General features: G+C 44.2%; 1 protein-coding gene and 1 non-coding gene across 3 annotated transcripts in view; one reads left to right on the top strand and one right to left on the bottom strand.

Moving 5' to 3' along the window:
* Positions 1-15,378, bottom strand: part of LOC126194351 (uncharacterized) — a 377,936-nt gene that overhangs the window by 18,955 nt on the left and 343,603 nt on the right. The window lies entirely within an intron of this gene.
* On the top strand, positions 13,877-13,951 carry Trnal-caa (transfer RNA leucine (anticodon CAA)). Its single transcript has one exon. It is a non-coding gene; the product is annotated as a tRNA-Leu (tRNA).

Genomic DNA, 15,378 nt, shown 5'->3' with positions numbered 1-15,378 from the left:
GATGAATCTTTCGTTTCAAAGATTGTGTTTAGTGATGAAGCAACTTTCCACACTAATGGGAAAGTCAACCGTCACAATGACTGTATATGGGGCACTGAGAATCCGCTGGAAACAACTCAGTATGAACGTGACTCGCCTAAGGTGAACGTTTTATGTGCCATTTCAGCCAATAAAGTTTTTGGTCCCTTTTTCTTCGAAGGTGCTACTGTAACTGGACTACAGTATCTGGAGATGTTAGAGAATTGGCTGTTCCCTCAGCTCGAACAAGAAGCACAACAATTCATATTTCAGCAGGATGGAGCGCCACCACATTGGCACTTATCTGTCCGTAACTACCTGAACGTCAACTACCCGAGGCGATGGATCGGCCGCCAGGCAGCCCGTGCCAGAGCACTTCATCACTGGCCTCCAAGAAGCCCTGATCTTACCCCCTGCGATTTTTTCTTATGGGGGTATGTTAAGGATATGGTGTTTCGGCCACCTCTCCCAGCCACCATTGATGATTTGAAACGAGAAATAACAGCAGCTATCCAAACTGTTACGCCTTATATGCTACAGAGTGTGTGGAACGAGTTGGAGTATCGGGTTGATATTGCTCGTGTGTCTGGAGGGGGCCATATTGAACATCTCTGAACTTGTTTTTGAGTGAAAAAAAAACCTTTTTAAATACTCTTTGTAATGATGTATAACAGAAGGTTATATTATGTTTCTTTCATTAAACACACATTTTTAAAGTTGTGGTATTCTTTTTGAATTACCCTGTACACTGCTGTTGACACAGCCTCTGCCCAAAAACACTTAGGTAGTTCAGCATCGCTTAACATACTTCTTGCCTTTTCTACAATGGTTCTGTTGGCTCGTTCTGCAACTCCATTCTGAGAAAGACTGTAGCGAATGGTAGTCTGATGCCTAATACCCATTCCATTCAACTGTTCCTTAAACTGTCTGTTAACATATTCTGATCCATTGTCTGATCTAATGATTTTAATTTTCTTCCCAGTCTGTCTTTCGACCATTTGGCAATAAACAACAAACACACCATTCACTTGATCCTTGTTACTTATAAAATAAACATGCTTGTATGTAGAAAAATCATCTATGAACGTCAGGAAATAGAAGCCATCTCCTAAGGATTCATCCTCCATAGGTCCATAGAGATCTGAATGTATGAGTTGCAAGACTTCAGTAGATCTGTTCTGACTCGATTTAAATGGCAATCTAGCCTGCTTCCCTTGCAAACACACGTCACACCGAACATTATTCATTCCATAATTTCCCATACCAGTTGCCATATTCTTCACTAAAGTCATATTTTTCCTATTCAAATGTCCAAGTCTCCTATGCCACAAGAAACCTTTTGCAGCATAAACAGAGTGATTTCCTATTTCAGCAGTATTTTGAACTGTATTCACTTTGTAAATACCTCTAACATTACTTGCAGTAGCTACAATGTCACCACAAGAGTCTATCACTTTGGCTCCCTCTATATCGAAGATAACTTAATTACCCTTCTTTACTATTTCGCTTACTGACAACAAATTAGTTACGATATTCTTTACATAATGTACATCATGAACAGTAACAATTTCCTTTTCCCCATTCACAAGCAAATTAAGATCCACTTTTCCTGCGAGTTCACATCTTAACTTAGATCCGTCAACTATAGAAATTCCAATTGACTGAACATCATACAAACCTGACGGAGCTTTGGTAATGTGCACAGATGCTCCTGAATCTAGGAACCATTCTGCATCTTCGTCACTCGCTTCATTAAAAGAGTAAAAAACAGAAAATGCCTTACCTTTATCGGTAGTCTTTCTCTCAGGACTACTAGAATTAACATGCTTCTTTTATACTTAACTTTTCGTTACGCTTTGAAGCAATATGTCCAATTTTCTGGCATCTGAAACATCTTATTGGCTTCTTCTTCTTGTACTACTTAGAGTATAAAGCCGACGCTGTTTCTTTTTCTGAAGCATTAGAATCTGGTTCATTCTTCACGTCCTGTAGAATCTTTACCTTAACACTATCCGCTGTAATGGATATTCCCGAACTTTCCAAATCCATAATCATTGGCGAATATTTCCCAGGTAGTCCAGCTAACAATAAAGTTCCAATCGATTCATCCGCAATTTCAAAACCAATATTCCTCAGACGATTGGAGATTGAAATTATTTTATTCACATATTCATCGACGCTTTTACACTTATTTAATCTTGTGGTTATCAGCTCACGAAGTAATCCTACTTTTCTGGTTAAACCACCATCTTCAAATGGGTTTTTCAGTTTGTCCCATACCTCCTTTGCTGATGTAGCCTTTTCTATGTGAACATAATTCACTGGATCAATCAAAAGGTTTAGTTCCGATTTCGCCTTCCGATTCTTAGTAGCAAAACTTGATTCTGTAGGTGCCAATTTACCGTTTACGACGTCCCATAAGTCATCCAGGTGCAAATACGCCTCAACGGAAAATATCCAGGTCGCGTAATTTTCGCGCCCTACAAGCCGCTCTACTTGCGGTATCTGTGTTGTACTCATTTTACAGTTATTTTCTTCTTCGTACAGCGTACACCATCGAAGTTTATACGAACTTCGGCGCACCTTTTGGGCAAATACACGTCACCTTAAAGCTTATTATTTCTTTAATCCAGTACCTGGGCCCATAACCTGTTGTAGTTTATGCAGGTTAACGCAGCTAAATGACAGGTAACACGATTTAAGGGACAAAATAAACTTATGCTTTATTCTCACAATACATATTAATACATCTGACTACCAAATTATATTACGTTGCCCCAACAACAAACACGGGTCATGTCTATTCCACAGAGTCTAATGAACTCTGCACATCATATCTTGTGCGCCACTATGCACGCTGGAAAATGTTTGTTCACGTATCCCCAACAGTAAGCCAGACAGTAGTGCGGAACATTCTCTATCACAACTGATACTACCCTTGTCACTTATAGCTTTTGTTGGGCTTATTAGCGACAGAATTTCCACATCGGGAGCAGTTTTCTTTCTGGTTTCTTCAATAGGCAACCACGAATCCGAGATTTGTGTCATCCACCTTATTCACAGATGAGGCCCCCTTTACTTGGAGTGGTATCTTCAGCTTTCACAGCAGTTATTTGCGCGACAGTAAGCAGAACCCTCATGGTATGGTGACAGCGAATCATGAGCACCGGTGCACCAGGAATGTGTGAGCGCGATAATTGGCAACGGTATTTTGGGGCTAATTTTCCTTCCACGTCGCCTAATGGTTTCTTACGGGAGACTTCGCTTTCCCTGCTGGAAGAAGTGCCATTGATGATTAGAAGGCTGTTACATGATGGTGCTCCACCCCACTTTGTCGTTAACGTCTGGAAGCATCTCAATCGTGTCTTCACTAGTTGATGGATCGGAAGATGGTGTCCAGTTCCATGGCTTGCTCGTTCATCAGATCTCAACCCATGCGATTTATGGTTATGGGGCCACCTCAAAAGTATCGTGTATGCAGAGCTCACTCCAGATGTGGAAAGACTGGAGCAGCGTATTCATGCTGCCTTTGATACTGTTCGGGTGCAGCCTGGCCGATGTGAACGTGTGATACAGAACATGCTACAGCGTGTACAAGCATGCGTTGAGGCGTGTGGAAACCACTTTTAGCACATACTGTAACTGCGGCTGCACGGTACAGAGCGTATTACACCGCAGTCTCTGTAACAATGTGTGATTGAATAAATGATCTCTAGCATGGAAACCATGCATTTGCGGGCATTTCACTAGACCTTTCTTGTTCCGTGTCCTCTCATCAGCAATCTCTAGAGTTTGTACACGGTTGAAAAAAATCGCCCTGTACACACGCCGCTTACATTTTGTGACAGTGTTATGTATGTGTGAATGCGTCCTGAGCTACCATCCTCTCACTGCTGCGGACGAACTACTTTCATATCTCGGCGAATAAAAAAAGTTTCGGTTATTTATCGTGGAGCATATGTGCCTCAGTGTGTGCTATCATTTGCAGAAAATCGTCGTTTCGATATTTTGTATCGTTTATGAGATATGACAGTTGTTATGACCATATGATTCGCGATGCACAAGGACGTAAAAGGACACATCTTACACGTCCATCCTTCAGATACAGAACCCAATAACTCGAGAACGCAATGAGATATCCTTCTGCTCTCAATCTGAAATAAAACGTATGAGCTAAAATCAGCTACAGGCAAAATTTATGCAATACATTTTTCCCTCTGGGAACTCATTAAAATTTCACGCAACGTTTTATTTAATTTAATGCAGCTTAGTAAATATGACGGATAACGAAAAGAAATTAAGTTCTGTATCGAGTGAAGATATCAGAGTGTAAGATGTGCAAATTATTTTTTTTTACTTAATAGTTTTCGAAAATCCGTATGATACATTTTTTCATTTCGCCAGGAACGCCTTTCTCAGCAGAGGTACCAGCATGTGGCGAGCAGTACAGCCACGACAAAAACAGCCTCAGCACGGAATACAAAGAGCTCGTCTGTAGCAGCGAAAGGGTTAATTTTCTGAGCCACTTATTACGTTCTACATCCGTGGGGCTTTACACACTGTCAGTGCGCCTCTCTCAGCTGCAACGTCCAGGGAAGCTTCAACAGTAAGCGCTGTCTTGACAGTACACGGTGTTCCAGATGTCCTCGCATTGTCGATGTAGATACTTGTCTTACTACAAACAGGCTCATTTTCTAACTCAGGGTGCGTGGCGCTACTATACAATCCAATTCGGCTGAGCGAGAAATATGTATGCCCCCCACGTGCCAGTGTCTTGGACCCCTTGAGTTCCTGCATGGCGTCGAGTGTAGCGCTCTTGAACCCACTGATTTCCTATTCAGATGAATGTTATGGGATCCTCACCAACACGAGCCACAACACCGTAGAACGTTAAACCGAAGACTCGATACGCCACAATCTTGCAGCTGTCGAATTTCGGCACGTGCAGGTAGACATTTCTCCTTCTTACACGATCATGCAGTACGCTTCATGTCAGAATGACGTTTACTGAATGACGCGTTCATGGCGTTGCAATAATGGCCAGCAGTGTACTAATACATCAACTGTCAGAATTACTTCTTCGCGGTAAAACGTCATTATGATGTAGATGAGATGAACTTGCCGACACGCCTGAGAAGGAGCAGTCCCGTAGCAGGACGAAGAAATACGACCATGTTCCAAATGTAGACCCACTCCAGCGACAAATTGCATCCAGCTGGAACAATAACCTACGTCTTTCACGTCAATAAATGGGACAGAAATATGAGGAAACGGCCCAGAACATTCCATGACGACCATGGAATGAGTCTGACACATATCCTAGAAGTTTCTCCTAACAATGTTCGCCTGCGCTGCAGTCACGGAAATTTTGGATAGCACATTCATCGATTATAAGGCACTACATCACACTGTGGAAGTGCGGTGAAAATGACAATGGATATCTTATGTGATCACGGAAACTAGCATGTTTAATAAGTGTCTAGAGAAGTGTTATTTGTTGTGTGTGTGTGTGTGTGTGTGTGTGTGTGTGCACGAGAAACAGAGAGAGAGAGAGAAAGGGAGAGAGACTATTGTGGAACTAGCTTTAGAATAATTTACGTAATATGCAGTACGACTCCGCTTGTGTACTGAAGCGCCAAACAAACTCGTATAGGCATGCGTATTCAAATACGGAGATGTGTAAACAGGCAGAATACGTCGCCGCGGTCGGCAACTCCTATATAAGACAACAAGTGCTTGCGCCGTTGTTAGATCGGTTACTGCTGCTACAACGGCAGGTTGGTTCAAATGGCTCTGAGCACTATGGGACTCAACTGCTGAGGTCATTAGTCCCCTAGAACTTAGAACTAGTTAAACCTAACTAACCTAAGGACATCACAAACATCCATGCCCGAGGCAGGATTCGAACCTGCGACCGGAGCGGTCTTGCGGTTCCAGACTGCAGCGCCTTTAACCGCACGGCCACTTCGGCCGGCTACAACGGCAGGTTATCAAGATTTACGTGAGTATGAACGTGGTGTTATCGTCGGTGCATGAGCGATGAAACACAACGTCTCCTAGGCAGCGATGAAATTGGGATTTTACCGTACGACTATTTCACGAGTGTACCGTGAATATCAGGAATTCGGTAAAACATCAAATCTCAGACACACTGTGGCCGGAAAAAGATATTGCAGGAACAGGTCCAACGACGAATGAAGAGAAGCGTTCAATATGACAGAAGTGCAACCCTTCCACAAATTGCTGCAGATTTCAATACTGGGTCATCAACAAGTGTCAGCGAATCATTCAACGAAACATCATCGATATGCGCTTTCGGAGCCGAAGGCCCACTCGTGTACGCTTGATGACTGCACGACACAAACCTTTACATCTCGTTGGGCCCGTCAACACCGACATTGGACTGTGGAAGACTAGAAGCATGTTGCCGGATCGGGCGAGTATCGTTTCAAATTGTATCGAGCTGATGGATGTGTAAGTGTATGCAGAGAACCACGTGAATCCATAGACCCTGCATGTCAGCAGGGACTGTTCAAGCAGGTGTAGGCTCTGTAATGGTGTGGGACGTGTGCAGTTGGAGTGATATGGGACCCATGTTACGTCTAGATACGACTCTTACAGGTGTACAGCAACATGTAAAGTTTTCCTATGTAAACACTCTGTAATTTTTTTATCTTCTGTACAAATAGTATCTGTGTAAGTCGCAAATTATGTTTGCCCGTGTTAGGCCGGGCGGAGTGGCCGAGCGGTTCTAGGCGCTACAGTCTGGAACCGCGCGACCGCTACGGTCGCAGGTTCGAATCCTGCCTCGGGCATGGATGTGTGTGATGTCCTTAGGTTAGTTAGGTTTAAGCAGTTCCAAGTTCTAGGGGACTGATGACCTCAGAATTGAAGTCCCATAGTGCTCAGAGCCGTTTGAACCATTTTGTCTGTGTTACTGGTTATAGGTTCCGCCGTTTATACAAAACACTATTTTAACTGCAAACACGAAAAAATACAATAGCTGCAAAACCAAAACATGAACATGTCTGATTTGCGACATTCAGTTTTTATCTGAAGGTGGTCTGCGAAGCCGAAAGCTGGTTCGTAACCAGATAAATACAATTTTGTAGAACATTAGGAAGTTTTTTCTTTTTTAATGCTAATTAAAGGTGATTTTTCTTAGTTAACAATACTGCCCCCTTTTATTTGAACCTACCTAGTCAATATGCTTGTAGCTGAGAAGAGAAGTGAAATGAAAGAGAGCCTTCATCTAACACTGGATATTAAATAGTTGTTGATGATGACGTAATATGAACTATATGTTCCCAGCTTCGCTGGTAGAACAAGATTTCCCTGTGGTACACGCAGAATTGCTCATTCACCGACGTTTATGGTTGTAGATTATCACCAAGCCAAAACCATATGCGAAAAGGCGGTGTTCTAGAAAGGAATACTCGTCCTAGCACATTTTCTGAAAAAATAATAAATCGGTTGATAAGTGAAAGAACCACAGGAAAGTTTATAAAAGTCTGAGATAAGAAGATACAAATGAAAAATTTGCAATCTTTCTCATTACTTTACTTTAGTCGTATATCACTAAAAGTACAAACGCGTGCAATAAATTATCGCTTAAAAAGTGCCTTTGTATTAGCTACAATGTTGGTATTAAATACGCACCTATCAAAGTTTTCCCAGAGCTGCAGCTTCGGATGGAAACAATGCGAGGTCTGGAGTCATCTCCAGAAAATGGCCTTCATACCCGAGAAGACAACTGAAGTAGATTGCGACGGTAATCTACGAAAGTGCTACTCGTGTTCGAGACAAAGCCACTAACGCGGTCCCTTAACTAGAGCCTGTCACTCAGCCTGTGGGAAACGTACTTGACTAACAACACTTTCGTTAATGACATTCAAGTCATTTACAAGCCATTGGTTTACGGAAGCATTGAACTCTGTTCCGCAGTGATTGTCTGTTCGCGTTGTGCGATATATATATATATATTTTTTTGAATAGTCCATTGAATCGGACAACCCTCTCCAGTAAATGTTAGTGAAATTATCTTATTGTTATACTCATCTAAGCAAGCTCACAATAGTTTTTTGTCTGTGATAGTATAGTTCTACTAACAAATTAAAATATATCAAATGCTGCGGTTTTGAGGTGATTAAGACAAATGATAATCAGTCCCCCGCCCCCCCCCCCCCCCGCACACACACGAAATTGGAAACCAACCATGCTCGCAGGTAGCTGGGATCTGGTAAAAAGAGACGAGAGTTCTTAAAAAAGTGATTTGAAATCTATAAATCTATGAGTAAAAGTAAAGCAAGTAACCAGCTTTGCTTTTGCGAAATGAAACTTTCACTCTACAGCAGAGATGTGCTGTTTTGAAACGTTCTGACAAATAACTACTGTGTTCTGGACCCACAAGGGGCAAAGCTCGTAATGATTGATACAACTAGGCTTTTGTAAACACACACACACAAACACAAATGCGTGCGCATGCATACACTTCAAATGATTTTTTTTTTCCTTTATTGAATTTCAATTGCCCCCGAAGGGGGCGGGCTGGCAGCGGCTTAGTACGCTGCTCTACAGCCTACAGACTTTTTAAAAACGTAAGAAGAAAAGAAACAAGAAAAACAGGCGACAAAACGCTGACTTAAATCGTAAAACGACGGAAAATTGTGGAAAGTTAAAACATAAAGCAAAGGGGTTGGCAATGTTAATAAAATACACAGGAATCAGGCAAGTAACATAGTAGACACACAATTAAAAAAAAAACATGGCGACAGTCTGGTTTCTGTTCGCAAGAGATAAAAAAAATCACAACCAGCGACAGCATGAGGCCATTTGCAACACTTCCCAAAAGACACACAACACGGAACACTCACTGTAAAACACTGCACGAAAATGTCGGCGCAAAGATGACACTCCCTAGCCAAGAGCAGAAGGGGGGAGCGGACCTGGATGAGGGGGAAAACAAGGAGGGAGGAAAGGAAAAAACGAAAGGGGGGGGAACCAAAGGAGGGAGAGGACTCATAAGGGGGGAGAGGGGCAGGGCAGACGTGAGAGGGAATCGGCAGAGGAGGGAAATGCAAAAGGACTCGGGGGAGAGAAGGGGGGGGGGGGCAGAGAGAGAGTAGGTGCGGAGAAAAGAGGATGGAAGGGGGGGAGAGGGAGCCCAGGAAAAGGACAGAGGAAAGGAGGGCTAGTGAGGATCAGAGTTGATAGGAGGGATAAATGGAGGGAGAGAGGGCATCATCTGGGAAGGGGCAGTTGATGGAAGCCACCTTGGGAAAGGAGATGAAGGGTGTAGAGATGGAGGGTAGGGGGGACACAACAGTGAAGATGTGGCAGGGGGCAGGGATGAGAGAGGAGAGGAGCAACCAAGGGGTGAGGGGGATCAAGGCGGCGGGAGGTGTAGAGTATGCAGATATGTTTGAGAAATAGGAGCAGATGGGGGAAAGGAATGAGGTCATAGAGGATCTGCGTGGGGGACAGGAGGCGTATACGGAAGGCGAGATGGAGTGCATGATGCTCAAGGATCTGGAGGGACTTATAGAATTTGGGGGGGGGGGGGCGCAGATATCCAGGCAAGACTGGCATAACAGAGGATGAGACAGATTAAGGATTTGTAGGTGTGGAGGATGGTAGAGGGGTGCAACCCCCATGTCTGGCAGAGAGGAGTGTGAGGAGGCGGAGGCGGTTGAGGGCTTTGGATTGGATGGAGTGGAGATGAGGGATCCAGGTGAGGTGATGGTCAATGGTGAGGCCAAGGTAGGTGAGGGTGGGGGTGAGGCGGACAGGACAGGCGCAGACGGTAAGAGAGAAATCCAGGAGCCGGAAGGAGCGAGTGGTACGACCTACGATGATTGCCTGGGTCTTGGAAGGATTGATTTTCAGGAGCCACTGGTTACACCATGTGGCAAAAAGGTCAAGGTGATTCTAGAGAAGGCGTTGGGACCGTCGGAGGATGGGAGCGAGGGCGAGGAATGCGGTGTCATCGGCATATTGCAAGAGGTGTACTGGTGGGGGGGGGGGGTTGGGGCATATCTGCCGTGTACAGGAGGTAGAGGAGAGGAGAGAGGACAGAGCCCTGGGGCACACCTGCAGAGGGGTAGAAGGTGTGGGAATTGACATTATGGATGGTAACATAGGAGGGGCAGTGGGAGAGGAAGGAGGCCATCAGACGAATGTAGTTGGCAGGAAGGGCGTAGGTCTGGAGTTTAAACAGGAGACTGGGATGCCAGACACGGTCGTAGGCCTTTTTGAGGTCGAGGGAGACAAAATGGCGGAGCGACGGGAGTTAAGCTGGAGGGAGAGGAGATGAGTGAGGTGGAGGAGTTGGTCATCGGCAGAGAAGGAAGGTCGAAAGCCACTTTGGGTGTCGGAGAGGAGGTTGTTTTGGTGGAGGTGGTGACGCATTCACTTCAAATGAAACAGTATGAAACATCTTAATAACCAAACCGGTCGAAACGTGCATGTGCCGCTTTGGGACAATGTAGTGAGACATATAGGCGGTGGAAGCATGCATCATCACTCTCTTCTAGGAGATTCAAAGAAGTGAATAACCATATATATATGCAGGGTGGTCCACTGATAGTGACCGGGCCAAATATCTGACGCAATAAGCGTCAAACGAAAAAACTACAAAGAACGAAACTTGTCTACCTTCAAGGGGGAAACCAGATGGCGCTATGGTTGACCCGCTAGATGGCGCTGCCGTAGGCCAAACGGATATCAACTGCGTTTTGTATAAATTGGAACCCCCATTTTTTATTGCATATTCGTGTAGTACGTAAAGAAACATGAATGTTTTAGTTGGACCACTTTTTTCGCTTTGTGATAGATGGCGCTGTAATAGTCACAAACGTATAAGTACGTGGTATCACGTAACATTCCACCAGTGCGGACGGTATTTGCTTTGTGATACATTACCCGTGTTAAAATGGACCGTTTACCAATTGCGTAGAAGGTCAATATCGTGTTGATGTATGGCTATTGTGATCAAAATGCCCATTGGGCGAGTGCTATGTATGCTGCTCCGTACCCTGGACGACATCATCCAAGTGTCCGGACCGTTCGCCGGATAGTTACGTTATTTAAGGAAACAGGAAGTGTTCAGCCACATGTGAAACGTCAACCACGACCTGCAAAAAATGATGATGCCCAAGTAGGTGTTTTAGCTGCTGTCGCGGCTAATCCGCACATCAGTAGCAGACAAACTGCGCGAGAATCGGGAATCTCAAAAACGTCGGTGTTGAGAACGCTACATAAACATCGATTGCACCCGTACCATATTTCTATGCACCAGGTATTGCATGGCGACGACTTTGAACGTCGTGTACAGTTCTGCCACTGGGCACAAGAGAAATTACAGGGCGATGACAGATTTTTTGCACGCGTTCTGTTTAGCGACGAAGCGTCATTCACCAACAGCGGTAACGTAAACCGGCATAATATATACTATTGGGCAACGTAAAATCGACGATGGCTACGACAAGGGGATCATCAGCGACCTTGGCGGGTTAATGTATGGTGCGCCATTATGGGAGGAAGGATAATTGGCCCCCATTTTATCGATGGCAATCTAAATGGTGCAATGTATGCTGATTTCCTACGTAATGTTCTATCGATGTTACTACAAAATGTTTCACTGCATGACAGAATGGCGATGTACTTCCAACGTGATGGATGTCCGGTACATAGCTCGCGTGCGGTTGAAGCGGTATTGAATAGCGTATTTCATGACAGGTGGGTTGGTTGTCGAAGCACCATACCATGGCCCGCACGTTCACCGGATCTGACGTCCCCGGATTTCTTTCTGTGGGGAAAGTTGAAGGATATTTGCTATTGTGATCCACCGACAACACCTGACAACATGCGTCAGCGCATTGTCAATGCATGTGCGAACATTACGGAAGGCGAAGTACTCACTGTTGAGAGCAATGTCGTTACACGTAGTGCCAAATGCATTAAGGTTGACGGACACCATTTTGAGCATTTATTGCATTACTGTGGTATTTACAGGTAATCGCCGGCGAAGTGGCCGTGCGGTTAAAGGCGCTGCAGTCTGGAACCACAAGACCGCTACGGTCGCAGGTTCGAATCCTGCCTCGGGCATGGATGTTTGTGATGTCCTTAGGTTAGTTAGGTTTAACTAGTTCTAAGTTCTAGGGGACTAATGACCTCAGCAGTTGAGTCCCATAGTGCTCAGAGCCATTTGAACCAGCCATTTACAGGTAATCACGCTGTAACAGCATGCGTTCTCAGAAATGATAAGTTTACAAAGGTATATGTATCACATTGGAACAACCGAAATAAAATGTTCAAGTCCGCAGCTCGTGGTCGTGCGGAACAACCGAAATAAAATGTTCAAGTCCGCAGCTCGTGGTCGTGCGGTAGCGTTCTCGCTTCCCACGCCCGGGTTCGATTCCCGGCGGGGTCAGGGATTTTCTCTGCCTCGTGATGACTGGGTGTTGTGTGCTGTCCTTAGGTTAGTTAGGTTTAAGTAGTTCTAAGTTCTAGAGGACTGCTGACCATAGCTGTTAAGTCCCATAGTGCTCAGAGCCATTTGAACCATTTTTTGAAAATGTTCAAACGTACCTACGTTCTGTATTTTAATTTAAAAAACCTACTTGTTACCAACTGTTCGTCTAAAATTGTGAGCCGTATGTTTGTGACTATTACAGCGCCATCTATCACAAAGCGAAAAAAGTGGTCCAACTAAAACATTCATGTTTTTTTACGTACTACACAAATATGTAATAAAAATGGGGGTTCCTATTTAATAAAACGCCGTTGATATCCGTTTGACCTATGGCAGCGCCATCTAGCGGGCCAACCATAGCGCCATCTGGTTTCCCCCTTGAAGGTAGACAAGTTTCGTTCTTTGTAGTTTTTTCGTTTGACTCTTATTTCGTGAGATATTTGGCCCGGTCACGATCAATGGACCACCCTGTATGTATATATTTCCTCACAAGTAGCTCTGGGGTTTCTGAAGACATTTGTACGAGAACTGCAAGACCTATAGGAAACAGACACATATCAGTGCGTTCTGTTTTTAACTCTCATCACAACATGGGCACTATTCGTGATGTAACAAACATCAATATGTGTGTGTATTTCATTAACGTCGTTGGCATGAATTACCTGGGCGGCGCGTTAGTAACACGCGTTGGAAATCCGTTCATTGGGTTTCCTGCCTGCAGACACGAACTGATTCGATACAGCAATCTGTAGTATACGATTTGCTCACATGTTATGACTCGCCTGTCCCCTACTGCATCTACACCACGGCCTGTATTACGAACAGATACTTGGAGGCATGCTCTGTCCATTGACGTGTGTCATTTTTATGTACGAATCGTAGTTTTTGTAAAGGCGTCTTCTGGAACCTCAGAGGTACTTACGAATAATCCTGTACATCCAGAATGAGATTTTCACTCTGCAGCGGAGTGTGCGCTGATATGAAACTTCCTGGCAGATTAAAACTGTGTGCCCGACCGAGACTCGGACTCGGGACCTTTGCCTTTCGCGGGCAACATCTCCCAGGCTGTGGCTAAGCCATGTCTCCGCAATATCCTTTCTTTCAGGAGTGCTAGTTCTGCAAGTTTCGCAGGAGAGCTTCTGTAAAGTTTGGAAGGTAGGAGACGAGGTACTGGCAGAAGTAAAGCTGTGAGTACCGGGCGTAAGTCGTGCTTCGGTAGCTCAGTTGGTAAACATCCCCCAGGCTGTGGCTAAGCCATGTCTCCGCAATATCCTTTCTTTCAGGAGTGCTAGTTCTGCAAGTTTCGCAGGAGAGCTTCTGTAAAGTTTGGAAGGTAGGAGACGAGGTACTGGCAGAAGTAAAGCTGTGAGTACCGGGCGTGAGTCGTGCTTCGGTAGCTCAGTTGGTAGAGCACTTGCCCGCAAAAGGCAAAGGTCCCGAGTTCGAGTCTCGGTCGGGCACACAGTTTTAATCTGCCAGGAAGTTTCAATCCTGTATATATTCTATCTATAGCTTTTTGACTGGGACGTGACTGTATAGACGTTAAGTTAAAATAGCTCCAACCCCTCCGTTCCAGGCAACATTTCTGAGGGACTGACAGGAAGTGAAGGGAGCTGGTGTAGGTGAGATTCTCGGCTGGTTAGTAATGTTGTAGCTTTTGTGTATTGTGGGAATTTTATTCAATAATTATAAAGTGGAATTTCCACCTCAGTTCACATTTCATGTTATTCAGTATGGTAATTAACTGGACATAACAGTTATAAAATGTTAGGTAGAAGAAAAACAGCCTTCAGCTCATTCTGTGATGATTGCCTGGAATTTGGAAAGGTTTATCTCAAGGAGCCATTCGTTGCATCATTAATTAAACTGATTACGATGGAATTGGAGGGATCATTCAATCTTCTGGAGTGTGGAGAAGAGGTGGCTCAGGAAAGCAACAATGACGTCATTGGTGTTCGGTACAAGGTGATTCAGATGTGCTGATGGCGTATAGACTTTCTCAAGTTCAAGACACACAAAAATGGCGGATTATCTCTTTGTTGTTGATGGGACAAGAGTTGGTTATGAGAGGGAAGTTGGAACAAAATCCTCCAGTTTGACAGGGGAGGATAGGTGCAACTTTTCTTACAGACAGGGTGTCCCAGGTGAAACCGTCAATATTCAGTGATACGACAAGAACCATCATTTGAAGCAAAACAGTCTAGTGAACATGGGTTCTAAAATGGCCATCTTAGGAACTATGAGAGCTTTTTCTCTTAGACATTGCGAAACAAATCTCTTCTACAGAAATCTCTTTGCTTTCCATATTTTGTAAGGGGGTAGTGTGGGCCAAAAAAAGAAATATATTGTCTAGAAAACATGGACTGTAAAATGCGTACCTTAAGGGCCATGAGCACTCGTTCGGTAGAAGAGAACAGTTGTTAATTGCTCTTAAGTTATATATTTTACTGCTCATGTTTACTAGACTTTTTTTGCTACGAATGTTCGCCCCTGTCATATCTTTGAATAATGACCACTTCTTGGAGGACACCCTACACTAATGAACCGAATGGAAATACACTGTTTGTGGTCACCAATACAATATTTATTAACATTTCACCGTTGTGCGGTTTCGGATATCCTCATCACCAGGTCTCTGGCATAAATATACATAATGAGACCAGAAATGAAATTTCAAGATGCACATTTCAACAACACAATAAAGCTGACAACCATGTCTGTCAAAAACCACGTATGTACGATCCCCTGTCGCATCCTTCTACGTCCCTGGCAGACTATCAGTGCCCCATCTGACACAGGCATTACAGCACAGCACAAAGTAAACAATTTTACCAGTGGGTATACTTCTAACGACAGGCTAGACTGTTGTTTGACAAGGCTTATTGAAA

This window comes from Schistocerca nitens, chromosome 1 (genome assembly GCF_023898315.1).
Source record: "Schistocerca nitens isolate TAMUIC-IGC-003100 chromosome 1, iqSchNite1.1, whole genome shotgun sequence".
Taxonomy (NCBI): Eukaryota; Metazoa; Arthropoda; class Insecta; order Orthoptera; family Acrididae; genus Schistocerca; species Schistocerca nitens.
Note: the sequence above shows the minus strand (reverse complement) of the source record. Positions and strands in the feature narration are given on the sequence as shown.